General features: G+C 38.5%; 2 pseudogenes; both read right to left on the reverse strand.

Annotated features, from left to right (window-relative positions):
- Positions 1 to 315: 315 nt before the first annotated feature.
- On the reverse strand, positions 316 to 1,229 carry LOC143670121 (heterogeneous nuclear ribonucleoprotein A1-like 2; annotated as a pseudogene).
- Positions 1,230 to 10,236: 9,007 nt separating this feature from the next.
- On the reverse strand, positions 10,237 to 11,470 carry LOC143671969 (sex comb on midleg-like protein 1 pseudogene; annotated as a pseudogene).
- Positions 11,471 to 21,622: the final 10,152 nt, after the last annotated feature.

The following is a 21,622-nucleotide window of genomic DNA, read 5'->3' on the forward strand; positions in this document are numbered from 1 at the left end:
CATGAATCAGACTATTACATATAGCAGTCAACAGCATGGGTGCAAAAAACAAATCTACATTAAAACCCTTTGTTGCAATGCTTTATACTTTCTACAGAAAGAAACTAAAATAATCTGTTATACAATTAGTCACAAATACAATCCTTGTGTTTTTTTGCCCATACACACGAGTATTGCCTAAAACGTGTCTTCTTTGTAGCAGCTGGGCCCTACCACCACTGTGTTTGGCTGAGTTCACAAATACGTTGTAACCTGAAGCTTCCCTGTCGCTTCTCTGGCTCTCATCTCCTGCTAAGCTTTGTTTCCTGGAAGTAATTAAAACCTTCTGCCACTGCCATAGCTAATGCTGCTGCTGAAACCACCATAGCCACCTTGGTTTTGTGGTTTGGCAAAGTATTGGCCTCCACCACTATAAGGGCCAGAACTTCTGCCTCCAAAGTTTCCTCCCTTCATGGGTCCAAAATTTGAAGATTGATTGTTGCAATTGCCAAAATCTTTGTAGCCTCTGCCGCCTCCAAAATTGCTTCTATCATTATCAAATCCATTATAGCCATCCCTGCTGCCACCAAAGCCAGCATGACCCATGACCAAAGTTGTCATTCTCACCAAAACCACCTCCATGACCACCAGTGAAGTTTCCAGAACCACTTTGACTTCTTTGGCTGAATGAAGCACTGGCCGTCTCTTGCTTAGGGCTTTCCTTACTTCACTGTTATGGCCATTCACAGTATGGTACTTCTGAATTATAATCTTATCCACAGAGTCATAGTCATCAAAGGTTACAAAAACAAAGCCTCTCTTCTTGCCACTGCCTAGGTCAGTCATGATTTCAATCAATTCAATTTTCCCATACTGCTCAAAATAACCTCTTAGGTGATACTCTTCAGTGTCTTCTTTAACGCAACCAACAAAGAACTTTTTCACAGTTAAGTGGGCACCTGGTCTTTCAGAACCTTTTCCTGAGACAGTCCTCTTTGGTTCCACAACTCTTTAATGCACTTTATGTGGCCTTGCATTCATGGCTGCATCCACCTTCTCTACAGTGGCATAGGTGACAAACCCAAAGCCTCTGGAATATTTGGTGTTTGGTTCTCTCATTGCTACACAGTCTGAGTGTTCCCCATTGCTCAAATAGGCTCCTCAGATTCTCATTGGTTGTTTCAAAGCTTAACCCTCTGGTGAAGTTTCTGTAGCTGTTCAGGCTCTTTAGGAGACTCTGACTCGGACATGACAGCAGTGGGGGGAAAGATTTCAATGATTCTTTCTCAGCAGCGTCCATGAGCAGAAAGCTCTCAGGGTTTTTTTTGGTTTTTGTTTTGCTTACCTTTCTTTGCCTTCTCTTCCTCCTTGGTCTTGTTTTTGATAGTTAAGGACAGAAAAGGTAGTTTCTAAAAAGTCATTAGTGGGAGTTTGTGACCCATGGAGAGCTTTTGCAGTTTTCTCCAAATGTAGGGGCTCACAGGCTGATGAAATGCATGCCCAGCAAATCTGGCCTTCCTGGGAATCAAGGCTTCTATTAGCCTCCTCAGGAACAGAACCAGATTTTCCTCTTTCTCCTAAGTGATTTCCTTTGGCTTCTTACAATTAACCAGCTTAATGGTACATTTTTTTTCAATGCCTTTTAACACACAGGTGTTTTTCCTTTAATGGAAATTGAGACATGGGCATAATATGAGCTACAAGTTTCTCGTAAGATCCTTTTTTTGATAGAGAGTCATAAATATCTGGGCATAGCAATTTTTTTTTACTACTTTTCCTGTCTTTTACAGATTGAAGGATGGTATTATAATTGAGAGTTCCATTCGAGGGCTATGGTTCCCCATCTTTAACTTATATTGACTGTTGGCTTTTATATTCAGCTGCAATGGATTTTAATGACAATTCCAGGAAGAGGGGCTTTTTAAAAGGGGGTATTTAAAACATTTGCTTCCTTCCTCAAAGAATAGTTATGAGGTAGAAGTTTTTGATAGTTCTCTTGGGCATAACATAATTTGCAAGAGCCCTTCATGGGTTTGTCCTGGTATAAGGCCATAAAAGCTGTACGTGGACAATGGTGGCTCAGTGGCAGAGTTCTTGCCTGCCATGCCAGAGATCTGGGTTTGGTTCCCAGTGCCTGTCCGTGTTAAAAAAAAAAAAAGCTATATGTAAGGAATTTCTTGCCACTTTCCCTCCCTTCTACAAAAGAGACTTAATAGTAAGATAGGGTTATGACTGACTATTCCATTTGTGCGCTAACAGTGACTGTCCTCTAGACAATACTGTGGCCAGGCAGGATTGTAGTAGACTGGGAGCACTCCCCATTTCTAAGGAAGAGAAAGAAGAAAAAGGCAGATTTCACTACTGGTGCCCAGCATCCCAGGTCACTGGCATACTGTTTCAAGCACTGATCCATTGGGCCCATTGGATCAGGCTCCCTATCTCCAGGGTGCTCAAAGACTTAGGAGATGGGTGGCCTGGTACCATCCAAAAGCTGGTGAGCTGACTCACTCATCTTCCTAGAAGTGTCTGTGCTCTTAACTTACTGCTTAGAGTCTGCACTAGAGTACAGTCCAGATGGTCAAAGAGAAATGTCTCCTGGGTGGCTCGCTGAAACATCTTGCCTGATTTTGGATTCCAGGTTCTTGCTCATGCCATGAGAAAGAATTCAAGGGCACAGCCCAAAGAGTAAGCAGATAGAAAATTTATTGAGAACACATGTAAGAGGACATTGGGCACTATCCCAAAGACAGAGGTGAGGAAGGCAAGAGGCCAGGCCATGTTCTTTTAACCCATTCCTGTGGGTGTAGACCTATTGTGGTTGGGGCATTATGATTAGGCTATTTCAGTTGAGATGTGACCCACCTCATTCAGGTGGGTCTTGATCCTCTTACTGGAGTCTTTTATAAGAGGATATAACACATACAGGAGCAAAGAGATGAAATTAAGAGAAGCTAACAAGAAGAGCACCAGAGAAGCTGAGAGAGGGAGCCACTGAAACCAGAATCTGAAAGCAACAAAACCTGGGAGAGAAGGACCAGCAGACATCACTGTGTGTCTTGCTATCTGACAGAGGAGTCCATATTGCAAGCAGCCTGTCTTCAGAGAAGGTATCATCCTATTGATATCTTAATTTGCACATTTTGATGGACTTAGAATTGTGAACTTGTAAGCTATTAAATCCCCATTGTTAAAAGCCAGACCATTTCTGTATATTGCATTTCATCAGCTTTAGCAAACCAAAACAGATTTTGGTACCAGAAGAGGTGGGTGCTGAGATGCAAATACCAAAAATGCTAGAATGACTTTTATAAATGGGTAAAGAGAAGATTCTAGAAGAATTGTGAGGTGCTTGATAGAAAATGCCTAGATTGCTCCAAAGAGACTGTTGGTAGAAATATGGACCCTAAAGGTACTTCTGATAAGGCCTTACACAGAAATGATGAATGTGTCATTGCAAACTGGAGAAAAGGTGACCCTTGTTTTAAAGTGGCAGAGAATTTGACAAAATTGAGTCCTGATGTCAGATGGATGGAAAAATTTGAGTGATGAGATTGGATATTAAGCTGAAGAGATTTCCAAATTAAATGCAGAAAGTGCTGCCTGGCTTCTCCTTGCAGCTTATAACAAAATGTGAGAGGAAAGGGATAAGCTGAGAACTGAACTTTTGGGTACAAAGAAACCAGAAACTGATGATGTGGAAAATTCTGAGTTTCTGGAAAGTGAGTCCCCAGATGATAGAGCCCTATGTGGGGATTTAACTGAACATGGAACCAGTCAGCCATTTCAGTATGAGTCAGGATTGGAGATGGAGTTATTCAGAAAAGATTTGTGCAAAGTCCTATTGTCTGATGGTTGGGTCTTCTGTGTGCTGCATGAGAAACTGACAAATTTCTTGCAAGATCTGTATGAAAGGAACCACTGACAAAAAGGGCCAGAAAAGGGACAGATTTAAAGAAAAACGACCTCAAAGGCAGAACCGTGGAAGCTGAGGTCTAGAGCAAAGACACCTTGGGCCAGGAGAGCAGACCCACCCATATACACGGAAAGGGTGAATTTACCCCATAGCTTACAGAGGGCTTACTTTCCTGCTCTGTTGTTCAGGAAAATGCTACCACCCCAGAACACCCCATTGTTCTGAGAGTGTTGAGACTGTGCCTTGGAGAAGGCAGAGAGTACAGCCACCACCCCAATGCTTGAGGAGGGTGGAGCCGAGAGCATAGCTGTCTCCCAAATGCTTGGGTATGTTGGACCCTCACCCACCCCAGTGTTTGGAGAGAGCAGGGCCTCTGTACAAGCTTTTGGAAAGGATGAGGCTTCCGCTGTATCAGACCCCAAGGACAAAACATAATTCTATAGATGACTTTCAGGCCTGGAAATGTAATGAAGTATGCCCTGCATGTTTTGGGAACTGTTTGGATCCAGTGACCCCTATTTTCCTTCCAATTTCTCCCTATGGAAATGAGAATGTTCACTCTATGACTGTCCCTCCTTTGTATATTGGAAGCAAATAGCATATTCTAAGTTTCACAGGTCAACAGCCAGAGGGGAAGTTTGCTCCAGGACAGACCACACCTGTAACTGATTTTGATGAGACTTTGTACTTAATACTGTTTACTGAAAAGATTTAAATCTTTTGTGATATTGTAATGGAATGAATGTTATCTTGCATTTGGAAAGAACATGTCTTTTGGGGATCCAGAGGGTGAAGTGTGATAGTTGAAGCTGTTTTGTACCCCAGAAAATGCCATGTTCTTTTAATCCATTCCTGTGGGTGTAGACCTATTGTGGGTAGAAATTTTGATTAGGTTATTTCAACTGAAACGTGACCCACCTCTTAATCCTCTTGCTGGAGTCCTTTATAAGAGAATAAAACGCATACAGAAACAAAGAGATGAAATTAACAGAAGCTCACAGAGAAGAGCACCAGAGAAGCTGAGAAAGGGATCCACTGAAGCCAGAAGCTGGAAACAATGAAACCTGAAAGAGAAGGAACAGCACATGTTGCCATGTGCCCTGCCATATGACAGAGGAGCCCCAGATACTGACTGCCTATCTTGAGTCTAGGTATCACCTTGTTGACGCCATCAGTTGGACATTTTCAAGGCCTAAGAGCTGTAAATTGCAAGTTAATAAATCCCCATTGTAAAAACCAACCCATTTCTGGTATATTGCATTTTGGCAGCTTTACCAAACCGCAATGGTGGCCTATAAACCCTTTTGGCATCTGTTTCATGATCAGCCCTGCCTTTCCTACCCTTACCCTTATTCTCACCTTTCTTCCCCACATATCCAGTGCTCCAATCACATTGTATTCCTTGCAGTTCTCTTAACATTCCATGCTGATTCAAGGTTCTGGCTTTTGGATATGTACTATCTGCTTGGAATGTACTCATCCCCCTACTGGGAAACCTCATTTATCCATCTAGACTCAGCTTAAAGGTTCTTTATATCATAAAGCTTTTTCTCACCCTCCCCACCTTCAGATACCCTGCAAAGTTGATTACTTCTTCCTCTCAATTTTCCCTCTTCCTTTCACATTATTCCCATTGCACTGATCATACCGTATTCCTAAGTTTCTGCTTCTTGTGTCAGTCTAGACCGGCAGAGGCTGGGTCTCATTCTTTGTATCCTCAGTTTGTAGCATGTAGTAGCTACTGGAATGTTTGTTGGATGAATGAAAATGAGCAAAGTCAATCTTTTAAACTTTTTTATTGTATAATATAACATATATACAAAGCAAAGAAAGAAAAAAGCAATAATTTTCAAAGCACCTTCAACAAGTAGTTACAGGAAAGATCCCACAGTTTGTCATGGGCTACCATATCATCAACTCAGATTTTTCCTTCCAACTGCTCCAGAACATTGGAGGCTAGAAGGAATAAGTATTTTTTATCATCACAATCGACTTTCTTTTCTTTTTTGTGAAAAATAATATATATACAAAAAAGCATAAATTTCAAAGCACAGCACAACAATTAGTTGTAGACCAGATTTCAGAGTTTGGAATGGGCTACAATCCCACAATTTTAAGGTTTTACTTCAAGCTGTTCTAAGATACTGGAGACAAAAAGAAATATCAATATAATGTTTCAGCAATCATACTTGTTTGTTAAGCCCTACCTTCTCTGTATAACTCCACCATCACCTTCGATCCCCCTATCCCACTCCCTAGGGGAACCTGGGCCATGGCCACTGTGACCCTTTCATATTGGAAAGGGCTGTCAACAACATGGGATAGGGAGACAGAACCAGCTGATGCTCTGGAGAGGCTGGGCCCTCTAGCCCCCAGGACCTATCTGGTCCAGGGACCCATCTGGAGGCTGCAAGCCCCTAGAAAGTCACCCCAGCACATGGAAACCATGCACAATCCTACATATTGCACTAGGTGTTCTCCAGGATTGGCTGGAACGGTCCTGGCTGGGGTCAAGCAAGCTATGATACGTAGCAATGTCCAACTGAAGCTTGCCTAAGAGTGACCTCCAGAGTAGCCTCTCTACTCTTTTTGAACTCTCTCAGCCACTGATACTTAATTAGTTAGACTTCTTTTCCCCCTTTTGGTCAGTATGGAATTGTTGATCCCATGGTACCAGGGTTGGGACTCATCCCTGGGAGTCATCTGCCATGCCACCAGAGAGACATTCACCCCTGGATGTCATGTCCCACATAGGAGGAGGACAATGATTTCACTTACAGAGTTGGGCTTAGAGAGAGTGAGACAACATCTGAGTAACAAAAGAGGTCTTCCAGAAGTAACTCTTAGGCATGCCTATAGGTAGGCTAAGCTTCTCTGCTACATACATATGCTTCACAAGAGCAAGCCTCAAGATCAAGGGGGGAAAAATCAATTTTAAGTTAACATCTAAAGTTGTCAAAGTTGTAATATACCAGAAACAGAATGGCTTTTAAAAAAGGGAAATTAATAAATTGCTAGCTTACAGTTCTAAGGCCGAGAAAATGTTCCAATTAAAACAAGTCTATAGAAATATCCAATCTAAGGCATCCAGGGAAAGAAACCTTCAAGAAAGCTGATGAAGTTCAGGGTTTCTCTCTCATCTGAGGAGGCACATGGCAAACATGGTCAGGGTTTCTCTCTCATTTGGAAAGGCACTTGGCAAACATGGCATCATCTTCTAGCTTTCTCTCCTGGCTTCCTGTTTCATGAAGCTCCCCAGGAGGCATTTTCCTTCCTCATCTCTATAGGTCGCTGGCTGGTGGACTCTGCTTCTTGTGGCTATGTTGTTCTTCTCTGCTCTCTCTGAATCTCCCAGCTTTCTCTCTTGTGGTTCTCTGCTTCTCAGATCCTCCTGCTTTCTTCAAAATGTTTCCTCTTTCATAGGATTCCAGTAAAGTAATCAAGACCCTCCTGGAATGGTGGAGACATGTCTATATATTGCCTTTTGGCAGTTAGCAAACTAGAACAATAATATATGTACAAAAAGGTAATACATTTCAAAGCACATTGCAACAATTAGTTGTAGAACAAATTTTGCACTGTGCTGTTCTGATTACTGTGGCTTTGTAGTAAGTTTTAAAGTCAAGAAATGTTTGTACTCCACCTTCATTTTTCTTTTTCAAGATGGCTTTAGCTATTCAGGGCTCCAAACTCTTCCATATAAATTTTTTAATTGTTTTGGTTAACTTTATTAAATTTTACAATCAGAAAACTACAGAACATCTTATTTATATATACACCTGAGGAATATTCAACTAGGCACAGTATCTTCACTCAAACAATTTGAAAGAAGACCAAGTTTAAGTTACAATCTTGCATTATAAAACGTGAAGAACAACACAGAAGAAACCTCCTTTTGAACCACATGTACCTAGAAAATAGCTGCTTTCATATATAAGGTACATTTGGTTTTCTAAAAAGAAAATGCACATTCGTGTCCGTGGTGTACATTGTATTGACATTTATAAGAAATGGCTAATAAATTAGCACTACCTCTCACAGCTTATCAACATTATACCAAAAATTATACAAAGTAGTAACAACGTAATAACAGAATAACAATGAACGTTTCCCTAGAAAGTTCTATCTTGACAACAAAGCCCAAAATGACAAGTGAGGACTTGTGCATCTTCCAAAATTTAACAGAATAAATGGCTCAGATCTAAGCAAATTAGAAACACTGCATAGGGCAGAGAACCTCCCTGCGTGGTTCTTTCTTATCTCCTGAAGAATAAGTTGAGAGGTACTAGTGATGGTAAACAATGCACGTATTTTTTTTTTTAAAGGAGAATTTATTAAGTTGCAAGTTTACAGTTCGAAGGCCATGAAAATATCCAAAATAAGGCAAGGCTATGAAAATGTCCAAATTAAAGCACCACAAAAGGTTACCTTCACTCAAGAAAGGCCGATAAAGTTCAGGGTTTCTCTCTCAGCTGGAAGGGCACATGGCAAAGTCTGCTAGCTTTCTCTCCTGGCTTCTTGTTTCATGAAGTTCCCTGGGCGGCATTTTCCTTCTTCATCTCCAAAGGTCTCTAGCTGCATGGGCTCTAAAGTTTTTCCAAAATGGCTCCCGCTTAAAGGGCTCCAGTAAGCAGCCCCACCTTGAATGGATGGAGACACATCTCCATGGAAACCATCTAATAAAATGTTACCGCCCACAATTGGGTGTGTCACATCTCCATGGGAACAATGAAAAACCTCCCACCCACCAGCAATATTGAATGAGGATTAAAGGACATGGCTTTTCTGGGGTCCACAACAGATCCAAACCAGCACATTCCACCCTTTGAACCCTCAAAAGACATGTTCTTTCCAAGTGCGAAATATATTCATTCCATAACAGTCTCAGAAAGACTTAAACAATTTCAGTAACAATACAAATACAATACAAAGTCAGAAACACTACAAATTCTCATCAAGGTCAGCTACAGGCATGGCTTGTCTTAAGGCAGTATTCTCCTCTGGCTCTGGACCTGTAAAACTAAGAACACGTTATTTGCTGCCAACATTCAAAGGAGGGACAGTCATAGAATTTTCTCCATTTCCATAGGGAGAAATTGGAAGGAAAACCAGGGTCACTGGACCCAAGCAGTGTCAAAAACCTGCAGGCAAACTCCATTAGATTTCAAACTCTGAGAGTCCTTTATCTTTGGGGCTTTAGAAAGTAGCAGTCCCACCCTTTCCAAGGGCCTATGCAGTGGCCCACCTCTCTCCTAATGCAACCTTGGAGGACACTGGGGAGACCACCTTTTTCTCAGCTCCACCCTCTCCAAGCATCGGGACTGCACCTGGGCTCTATGATATCTCCAGGGCATATATATTCAACCCCTCCAAAACAATGAATGCACGTATTTTTAGCAGAATAAAAACATCTAACTATATATGTAGTTCGTCAGTGGTGCAAAGTGACATCTTAAATTAAAAAATAAAAGGTTTATTTCTGTGCATACCTATAGATATAGAATAAAATATAAATATGGTATAGTATCCATATGAAGAATAAACACATTCAATAAAATATGTATCTTTTCAAAATTTGGATATAAATATCCTTATAGAGATGAGAACAATGAATGCCTAGCTAAATGTCCAAGCTGAGTCAAAATACGGAAAGTTCTAAAATAATAGGTATTTCATTGAAAAAAAACTGTATTCAGACTCCATCTAAACCACCCTTGAAGTATAAATATCTCCTGCATAAAATGACTATTCTATCTAACCTATAATTTATCAAAAAAAACTTATTGCTTTGGGAAGATCTATAAGTTTATTTTTTAAAAATCCAAACAAATACAACATACTGAGAAATAAATAACAGAGGAACATAAGTTATATGGCTCTTCCTTTTCAGGAAACTGGTAGAACATGAACAGGACACTGCAGCAATGGACAGATAAAATATTTGAGAAAGAGATGATATCTATAATCGCATCTTTAAATTTTCTTCTAAGGAAAAATCCTCAAGGATTTAATTAGAGAAGTTGTCAGTCCTTGACATTTCCCCTTCGGGATTTAGATGTTTTGGTTCAATAAATAAAGATTAACCAGAATCAGAGATTTTTCTGTTTCCTGCATGAAGTCCATATGTAATCTGTGCAATTAGAAAAAATAAAAAGACACAAAGAACTAATTGCTAATTTGAATATGTAAATACTAGCATGTTAAATAGTTTTTTAAAAAGTAGATTCGACGTAATGTGGTTCTACAATTCATATAACATATTTTAAAGGAAATTCTATAAAATCAGAGCAAAACAATTCTATAACCCCAGAATTAAGTACAATCTAGATTTATAAAAACATATTTCAACCATGGAAGTATTTTTTGTGTTTAAGTCTATCAATGTAGTGGCATAGTTTCACAGCTGTTCCCAACTTCAGCCCCATATACTTCATCATCATGTTACTTTTGAGTAGTAGGAGAGCCTTCCCATCAATGTCGTGATGACAGAAGAGGTCAGCAAACGGGGTGAATGTCTGAGGATCCATTTGTTCCATCAACTGTATCACTTCTTCCACTGACCAGCTTGAAGGATCCTTAGAGAAGCTTTGTGTCGGTTCTCCGGCGTCAAGTTCAACTGGTGAACTTGTAATGAAATTGGGAGGGAGGCAGACAGGTGATGAGTTAGTGTGTTGGTTGATGCTCTTATTTTCCAGTAAACTGTAATTCATCAGATCAGTGTTATTTGTTGGACTGCATTCTCCAGGGACCATCATTGTTGAAGCTGGCACTTTGGAAGCTCCGGCAGAGGAGATAACTGCTGGTGCTTGGAGTACCTGGGCTGGAAAAGCAGGACATTGTAGCCGGACCAGGCATTGGGTCGTCTGGTGAGAAATATGGCTGAAATGAATGCCACTGTGGGCTCTCCTCAAGGCCCTGCTCCTGCTCCTGCTCCAGCTCCCTGAAAAGTGGCTGCTCTGGTTCAGAGGGCACATCCGATTGAAAAGTCGTTTCTATTGGGTTGTTCAGAACATCACCACTTTCATTATCCTGCCTTTCCACTGGCAAGGTTGGACTATAACTTTCAGGGTAGGAGAATGTAGAGGGAGGCTCCTTCTTCTTCATTTTCTGGAATCTAATTTTTCTAGAAAGCAGGTACTTATAATTCTTATACGCATATCCAAGTGGCTTACGAGTTTGCCACATAGTTTTCATATTGAAACGGTGGATTTTTGTAACCTTTCCATGCATCGTATCAAACTTCTTATCCAGGTTTTGAATAGCATCATATATGACCTGACAATGGGAAAGGATGTCCAACAGTGTTTTTTGTTGCTCCTCGTGGTAGAATGTGTCAGATACAACATTTTCTTGATTATTAATATATGTATTGTTTGGCTCATATGCATAAAGGACAGTATTATCATCGTCATAAGCAGGTATTCGTGTTCTTATCTGTTTTGAAGCTGCCACCTCTGGAGGACGCGGGAAGAACCGCTCGCGGTGGCCCGGTTTCCCCGATCGGTGACGGCAGGGACCGTTGAAACCACTGGCAACTTTGGAACATCGCTGATACTGGAAATGCCGACCCTCCCCCATCCCACCCGACCCCCGGGCACGCGCTCGCTGCGAGACACTTCCATATACATTTGATGATTGGCTTTTCCATTTCTGTGAAGGTTATTAGAATTTCGATTGAGATTGTATTAAATCTGTAGATCACTGTGGGGAGGATTGACATCTTAATGACATTGTCTTCTAACCCATGAACATGGAATATCCTGTTTCTTTTGGTCTTCTTTGATTTCTTTTAGCAACATTTTGTAGTTTTCTGTGTACAAGTCCTTTACATCCTTGGTTAGATTTATTCTTAGATATTAGATTCTTTTAATTGCTATTGTGAATGGAATTTATTTATTGGTTTCATCTGCTGATTATTCATTATTTGTGTATATAAACACTACTGATTTGGGGGTGTTAATCTTGTACCACACCAATTTGCTTAATTTGTTAGCTCTATGAGCCTTGTCATGAATTTTCCATATATAGAATAATGTCATCTGCAAATAGTGACAGTTTCCCTTCTTCCAATTTGGATGCCTTTTTTTTTTTTTAACATGGGCAGGCACCAGGAATCGAACCCAGGTCCTCGGGCATAGCAGGCAAGCATTCTTGCCTGCTGAGCCACCGTGGCCCGCCCTGGATGCCTTTTATTTATTTTTCTTGGCTAATCGCTCTCCCTAGAACTTCCAGTACAACATTGAATAACAGTGGTGACAGTGGACATCTTTATCTTGTTTTTTATTTTTAAGGGAAAGCTTTCAGTTTTTCACCATTTGATAGGATGTTAGCTGTGAGCTTGTGCTATATGCCCTTTATAATGTTGAGGAAGTTTACTTCTATTCTTATTCCATGAGGGCAGAAATTTTGCCACTTGTTCATTTCTGTATCCTAGGTGTCAAAACAGTGCTTGACACATAGTAGTCATTCATTAATATTGTGAAATGTGTGAATCTCAAAACATAACTACAGGCAGTTATAGCAAAGATCAGAAATGTTAAGTGATTGAAGAGAGGCTACATGTTTTATATCCTTTATTCAAATAAAAAATGTTTCTTATAGGACCGTGACACTAAAAAAAGTGGAGGAAAGCAATGATTTATTTTTTGTGTGTAGTAAAATAGTAAAGGCAATTACTAAGTTATTAAAATGAAAATAAAACTTTATTGATCCATTTGTCTAAAAAAAAATAAAGTTGTCAAAGTTGTAATGAAATTATTATGTTCACACAGGACTGCTGGCAAGATAAACAAATCTAAACTTAGGGAAAGCAATATGATGATATATATTAAAACCCATAAATATCTTTGTAACAGACAATAGTGGCTGCCTCTAGGGAAAGTGAGTGCAGGATAAAAGGGAAGGACTGGGACTAGAGGAATTTTTCATCCACTATGAGAACTTCTGTCTTTTTAACTGTATATTACATAAATGACAATTTTAAAAAGTTGTTTTTGACCTTTGGCCTAATAATTCCACACTCAGGATCTGATGCTAGAGAAACAATTTGAGAAGTAAAAAGCTATAAGCAGGAAGTGTTTATTGTATTACCTAAAATTGAGAAATCTTAGGAACAATCTAAAAACATAATAATAGGGAAATGGCTAAGTAAATAAGGATAAATTAATTCAGTAAACTATTATGCAGCCATTAAAAGTGACCTTTACATGAAAGCAACTCAAGTGTCCATCAACAGATGAATGGATAAACAATACCTGGTATATACATACAATGGAATATTACTCAGCCATAAAAAGGAATGAAATTCTGATACATGTGACAACATGGATGAGTCTTGAAGACATTATGTTGAATTGAAATGAGCCAGACACAAAAGAACAAATATTGTGATTCCAACTTACACGAAACACCTAGAATAAGCAAATACATAGAGACAGAAAGATTACAGGTTGCCTGGGGTCAAGGTGGGGGTTGGGGATGGGGATTTATTGCTTAATGGGTACAGAGTTTCTTTTTGGGGTGATGGAAAAGTTTTGGTAATGGATGGTAGTTTTGGTTTCACGATGTTGTGGTTATAACTGATATCATTAAATTGTACACAAGAAAGCAGTTAAAATGGAAAATTGTGTTGTATGTATTTTACCACAATACATAAGTGACCATTATATAAACTATACAGAAACATGGATGAGGGTTTATAACATAATGTTTAGGAAGCATAATATAAAATGGCATGTGCAAGTACGATCTAATTTTGAAAAAAATCTATATATATTATTGTGATGGTTAATTTCATGTGTCAACTTGGCTAGGTTATGGTGTCCAGTTGTTTGGTCAAGTAAGCACTGGCCTGATTGTTACTGTGAAGGTATTTTGTAGATTTAAAGCATCAGTCAGTGATTGCATCTATGGCTGATTACATCTACAATCAACAGAGGAGATTGCCTCATACCATCAGTTGGAGTCAAGGGAGAATTGAGGATTTCAGCATTTGGAAAGAATTTCTATTTCTATTTCAGCCAGCCAGCTTCTCCTAGGAAATTCATTATCACCTTCATCAGAGTTCCCAACTTGCAACTTCTCCGGCAGAATTCAACGTTACCACTGAGTTCCCAATCTGTGGCCTGCCCTTGGAATCTGTACATGCCAAATCCACACGGTTGTGTGAGCCAATTCCCATAATAAGTTTCTTAATATTTACATACATTTAAACAGAAGTGTGTAAGAACAAGGCTGGAAACTATCTATACACACAAAAGGTTACATGATTTTCTCTAGATGGTAGGATTACAGGTTTATATCTTTTTGCTTATCCATAGTATTTAATTTTCTACAGTGAGCAATAGTAATTGTGCAATAATAATTTCTAAAACTTTAAAGTTAAAAAAACATTATTTGTATACCATGACTCCTATCAGATAAAATTATATAATCATGGGAAAAAAGATTCATTTTTATCTTCTGAAATCTTTTTTCATTTCAATGATTATATAATGAAAATAGCTATCATGTTAAGGGTAGTGGGAGTTAGATGACTTTTGGCTTTTACCAAAATTTCCTTTTCAATATTTTTAATGATAAAATACATGTTATTGTAGGGCCACAGTGGCTCAGCAGGCAGAGTTCTCTCTTGCCTGCCATGCCAGAGACCCGGGTTTGATTCCCGGTGCCTGCCCGTGCAAACAAAACAAAGCAAAACAGTACATGTTATTACAGACAATTCTTTCTAGAAAAGCTAAAAAAAAAATGAAGACCACTCTTAATCTCACTGTACATTTATAACTACCTTATCATTTTTCCTGTACTTCTTTCCAGACCTTTACTTTTTCTTAAAATATTTTTTACTGATAAAACAACATACAAACACAAATAGTCATAACATACAAGAGACCTTTTCTGTACTTTTTTAGAAACAAAAAAGTCATACTTAAATTTTGTATACTCCTCATCTCAATTTTATCATGAGCATTTTCCCATGACATATTTCCATTTTATGGCTGTACCTTAATTTAATCTCTTATTGTTGAACAATCATTGTTTCTAATTCTTAATATTAAAAATATAATGCTTTGATGAGCATGTTTTACATAAATCTTCATGGTCATTTCTTACTATTTCCTTCAGATAATTCTTTAGAAAGGGAGTTATTAGATGAAAGGGTATGAATATTATTAAGGTTTTTGATACGTAGCTCCAAAGAGCTTTCAGAAAAGTTGTACTAAGTTACACTCTCACCCACCATGTGTTAAGTACCTTCTTTACCCTATTCCCACAGTAACATTTTCTTTAAAATGGAATTGTGTTTAAAAACCTGATTTTTGGAAATAGCCCTGCATCCAAATCCTGACTCTACCAGTTGTAAATACGTGGCCTTAGGAAAGTCACTTCATCTTTCTAATCTTCAGCTTTCTCCTCTGTGAAATGGGCACAGTACTACCTACCCTCAGGGTTATTGTAAGGATTAAAGGAAATAATTGCTAGGTTTACCCATAGGAAATGGCCAATATTCAAACGTTTGACTTACAAAAAAAAAAAAGGCAATTTCTTATTGGTCAATCTAAAACATAAAGCATGACATCTGACATGTTATTAGTAATAAAAAATGGTAGCTATTGAAATTATTATTATGGAAGTGGGATAATAAAAATGAATGGCACCCTTACTGAAACCCTCAAAACTTAGAAGACATGAGCAGAGATTAACTCCTAAAGAAAATCTTATGGCCTTTTTAGAAAAGCAGCCAAGGACTCAAAGATAGAAGTGTAAGGGGAAGAAGAGACCAAGCTACTGTGAAAGAGGTGGAGACTATCTGCCATTTTCCATGTGGAATACAGTTAATAAGCAATTAGGAAGATTTTGGGGTTTATATTCAAATGTCCTTACTTTGTGGAAAATGGGAAATGTGCAAATGTCCTCAATTTCAAAAAGAGAAATAAAGAGCATCCCATAAAATATAGAATAGTAAATTTTATGTCCATGTTTAACTATTGGAAAACGAGAGAAATGCTATAAGCCAGTTTTCTCAAATTTGAGAATTCTTAGAAAATATCACCTGGGCTGCTTTTAAAGTTTCCAAGCCCACACCCTACTGAATCAAACTCTAGAGGAGGAGCCTGGACACCTATAAATAAGTACCCCAAGTGATTATGACAGACAAGTTTGGGAAACTACTGTACATATACCTTATTGTTTTCAAGAAGGCAGTGACAGATTGTCTTTCAAAACAGCCTCAGGGATGAAGAAATATGAGGTGGCTGATACATGGTGCAAGCAAAATTGGTAACAATAACCGTTTTGGCTTGCTGTAGCTGCCAGAATGCAATATACCAGAAATGGTTGGCTTTTGCAATGGGGATTTATTAGTTTACAAATTTACAGTTCTAAGGCCATGAAAATGTCCCAATTAAGGCATCAACAGGATGATGCCTTCTCTGAAGAAAGGCTGCTGACATCCAGGGTTCCTCTGTCAGATAGCAAAGAACATAGCTGGTGTCTGCTGGTCCTTCACTCCCAAGTTTTGTTGCTTTCAGCTCCCGGCTCCAACAGCCTCCTCTCTGAGCTTCTGTGGGTCCTCCTTTAGCATTTCCCCGGCTTTTCTCTCTGTGCTCTCTCTGGGTATTTCTCTCTGGGTATTTCTCTCCATGTTTTCTGTCCTTTATATTCTCATAAAAGGCTCCAGTAAAAAGAATTAAGACCCACCTTGAATGGGCTGGTCACACCTCAATTGAAATAACCTAACAAAAGGTTCTACTCACAACAGGTCTGCACCCACAGGAATGGATTAAGAAGATGGCCTTTTCTGGGGGTACATAACAGCTTCAAACCAGCACAATAAATTACAGAGGGTCAAAATGAAAGGGGTCTATCAAAGAATTAATTATCATGGTGGTTTTAACAAATATCCACGACTTCTTTGACACTTCTCCATCCAGGAGGTGGAAATTAATTTCCCCTCCTCTTTTTTTTTTTTTTAACATGGGCAGGCACCGGGAATTGAACCCAGGTCCTCTGGCATGGCAGGCAAGCGTTCTTACCTGCTGAGCCACCATGGCCCGCCCAATTTCCCCTCCTCTTGAGTGTGGGCTGGACTGAGTGATTTGTGTCTAAAGAACAGAGTATAGAAAAGGAAAAATGGTAACTTTAAGAGGAGAAATCTGGCAGTCACCTCCTTAACCAAGTGATCAAGGTTAACATAAGGCAAGCTGATATCGTGTAACACCTGATATGATGCAATGAGAAGGGCACTTCACCTCAGTGGTCTTCTTTCCCAAAATGCAAAACCCCAGCCTAATAATGAAAAAAAAAAATCAGACAAATCCAAATTGAGAGACATTCTAAAAAAATCACCTGACCAGTACTCTTCCAAAGTAATAAGGTCATGAAAGACAAGGAAAGATTGAGAAATTGCGACAGACTGGAGGAAGCTCATGAGACAAAAGGACTGAACGCAACATGATATCCTGGATATTAATGAAAAATTAAGAAAATTTGAATAAAATCTGTAGTTTAGTTACTAGAACTATACCAATGCTAATTTCTTATGCATCATGCTCAGTAAGATATTGTTAGGGGAAGCTGGGTGAAGGGTATACCAGAACTCTCTGTACTATATTTGCAACTCTTCTGTAAATCTAGAATTATTTCAAAATAAAACTATTGAAAAAAATGTAATTTATTAAGCTAGGTGGTAGGTGCACACTTAATGGTTCTATTATTCTTTATATCTAATATCCATTATGTATCTCCTTCCTTCCTCCCTCCCTTCTGTCTGCCCTTCCTTCTTTCCTTCTTAGCTTCTGGCATCAAGGGAAGCTATGTGACACCAGGCTGGATACAAGCTTCAGGATCAGATGTGTTGGAGTCTAAGCTCCAGTAATAAAGTAAAATAGCAAAACGTCCAGGTTTCAACAACAGCAGAAAACACACAAAGACAGGAAGGGGTGGCCCAAGCAAAGGAAAACATTAACGCATTAGAAACCACCAATGAGGACGGAGGACCAGACCTGGGGCATAGCAGACAAGACTTAAAAAGCAGATGGTCCTAATTATGCTCAAGAGCTAAAGGAAAACAAGACAAAGAACTACAGGAAATCAGGAAAACAAAAGATGAATACAACATATCAAAAGAGAAGTGGAAATTATGAAAGGCATGAAAGAGCTGAAGACAAAAGTAATGGAAATTAAAAATTTCCTTGAGGGATTTGACAGCAGATTGGAGCTGACAGAAGAATCAGTGAATTCAGGATAAGACAATTGAAAACATCCTGTTTGAGAAGCAGAATGAAGAAAAGTGAACAGAACCTGAGGAACCTGTGGGTCACAAGCGTACCAACATATGCATCGTGGGAGTCCCAGAAGGAGACGAAAGAAAAGAACAGAGTGAAAATTCAAAGAAATAGTGGCTGAAAACCTCCCAAATGTAAGGAGAAGGATAAATATACATATCCAATACTCTCAACAAACTCCAAACAGGATAAATCCAGGGACCCACACCAAGGCACATTATAATCAAACTGTCAAATTCCAAAGATGAAGAGAGAATTCTGAGAGCCTCAAGAGAGAAACATGTCACATACAGTAAGATTAAGTGATTTCTCATTGGAAACTATGTAGGCAAGAAGGCAGTGAGATAACTTATTTTAAACTGCTAACAGCAAAAACCTGCTAACTAAGAATTCTATATCTGCCAAAACTGTGTTCCAAAAATGAGGGAGAAAGAATTAAAAATAAAAAGGATAAAAGATAAAAAATAAAATAAAACAAAAATAAATAATAATAAAATGAGAGAGATTAAGACAGTACCAGACAGACAAAAGCTAAGGGAGTTTGCCACCACCAGACCAGCACCACAAGAGATGCAAAAGAGAATTCTGCAGGTTGAAAGAAAAGAACACTAGACAATAGATTGAAGCCACATGAAGAAATAAGGATTTCCAGTAAGGATAACACTAGGGTAACTATAAATGCCAGTACTACTGTATTTTTGGTTTGAAACTCCCCCTTTTACATTCTATAGGATCTAAAAGGCAAATGCATAAAATGTAATGATAAACGAATGGTTCTGGACGCATAATGTATAAACATGCAATTTGTATCAAGAACTGCATAAAGGTGGGGGGATGGATGGGTACAGGAACATAGTTCCTGTTATCACTGAAGTTGATCTCTAAGTAAACAAGGGTTACAGATTTAGGATGTTAAATTTAAGCCCCATGGTAACTACAAATAAAATAACAGAGAATATGCAAGTTTGTAGAGATGGAAATCAGAGTACAGGTTGCCAGGGGCAGGGGATCAGGAAGAACGAGGAGTTAATGCCTAGTGAATATAAGGTTTCTGCTTGGGGAGATAGGAAAGTTTTAGTAATGGAAGGTGGTGAAGGTACCACAACATTGTGAATGTGATTAATCCCACTGAACGGCATGCTTGGGAGAGCTTAAGAAGGGAAAATTTGTGTTGTATATATATTTGTGCAATTAAAAAGAATGAGCAACTAGGGACAATGACAATTAAATGCGTTACATGATGCTGGACAGGATCTAATAAGGCGAAAAGGAATAAAAGGACATTTTTTGAGATATGCAAAAAAGTTGGAATATAAACTGTAAGCTTCATATCAATGTTAAATTTCTTGAACTTTACAATTGCATTTAAAGTAGTTACATTGAGTGTCTCCTTGTTCTTACGAAATGTTCAAGGAGCATGAGTACCCTTAAGTACTCCGAAAATGGAGTGATAGACAGAGATAGATGGATAGATGGTTGGATTGATACATTGATAGATAGAATGATATGGCAAATGCAGCAAAATATGAAAATTGATGAATCTGGGTATCTGGGGGGGAAAGGGGTGTGTTAGAGTTCTCTGTATGTATTTTGTATTATTTTTGTAACCGTCCTGTAAGTTTGAAAATATTTCAAAATAAATTTTTTTTTTTTAAAAAGGAGAAATTGATTGTGGTGATGAATGCACAACTAAGTATAATACTATGAGCCACTGATTGTATACTTTGGATGGATTGTATGTCATGTGAATATATCTCAATAAAATTGCATTAAAAAAGAAAAAAAAAGAGAAGGATTTCACCTTTAGTTAGAATTCTTTTTATTAATTTAAACAAGTTTTGCTTATTCAAAATAGTCAATAATAACATTTGTTAACATTTGCTGGGTGTTTATTATGTACCAGGCACTATGCCAAGTATTTCATATGCATTATCTTCTTTAACTCTCACTACAACCCTATGAGATGGCTGAGGAAACTGAACTGTAGTTAAATGCCCAAGGTCACATGGCTAGTAAATGGCAAAAACCACAAGTATGACACTCAAGCCTGTACTCTGAAACTACCACACTACACTGTATCTGGATCTGAAATGTGGGTTTTTGTTAAGATTTTTTTTTCTCCTAGCCCACAGAGATTCTACTGGAATCTGGTGTTACAACTGGCAACTAAATGGTTGGAGGAAATGGAATGACATAAATTTATCTCAGAAAAATGAAACATGCCCTTTTTTTTTCTATTGTAAATTAGCATTAAAGACTGCAAGTTAAGATTTTTTTTCTTAAGATATAGGAGTATAATGATTCTCTATTGTTTGGAACTTAGACATCTTTGGAGAAAAAAATCTCTTTTACACCTCAGACTACCCCATTTAAAAAATTAAGTTTTTAACCAGATTTCAAGAAACATCTGAAATGACAACTGAAACCTTCTGCATTTATGCATATTTTTCTGGAGGGAGGGTCTGCAGCTTTTATCTTATTTCAAAATTGTCCATACCCCCCAAAGCGGTTAGGATCCGTTAATTTCAACCACAGTTTGACAGACTGACAGCTGTGTGATAAAGCAGAACAAAGGTAAAAGGCTAAAAATTTCTTGTTGATAAGGATCAAGTGGTTTTGAATGGAAGTACTGAGACCTAAAAATGTTTGCCTTATTGGAGAAATGTCATAAGGTTGTTGAAATCTGGGAAACGGGGAGGGTCGGGGGAGCAAGATACCCCATTACTTGCGAAGCTTTAAAAACAATCCTCCTCCAACTTTCTGATGAACTTCCCCAATACCACATAACTAACAGGGACCTCCATCCCTCTTTGAGAATCTAGAACCTTTGTTACTGATGAAAGTATGTTTGTTGGGTGTGTTGGAGGTAGAAATAAACAAGCAAATAAAAACGTCTGGGTTAAAAACTCTTGCCTACATGATATTGTGTGCCCAGCACTATGCTTATATTATTTTAAAAGCTAGGCAGAATGTCAATTTAGGATAAAGAAATTTAGGAAGTAACGTCGTTTAACATAAATGGCTTCAGATATACTTCCCCACTACTATGCTTTCTTCTGATATACCAACCTCTGGGGGGAACTGAACAGAATGAATACCTCTGGCACCCTAACAATTACCTTCATTTCTCATTTGTAAATTCTTTCCCCTTCCTAAGAAGTTAACTATTCTATTTCTCTAGTTTTGACCATTTAAGCTACTTCCGATTTTTCAATATACTCTTTTCCTTCCCTTAAAGTATTCCTGATTTCATAGGAAGGAAACACAGGAAGAGAGTGAATAATTTTGTGATCCTTGATATGACATACCCCTGCCTACTAAAATGTAATTAATCTGCTTACTCTGTTATTTGACCATTCCTACATCCCGTATAGATTAACTGAGTCAATTTTTTGGTTAATAGAAAGCCTTATCCGTACTTGGTAAGTGATTGAGTCACAAACAC

Source organism: Tamandua tetradactyla, chromosome X (assembly GCF_023851605.1).
Source record: "Tamandua tetradactyla isolate mTamTet1 chromosome X, mTamTet1.pri, whole genome shotgun sequence".
NCBI lineage: Eukaryota > Metazoa > Chordata > Mammalia > Pilosa > Myrmecophagidae > Tamandua > Tamandua tetradactyla.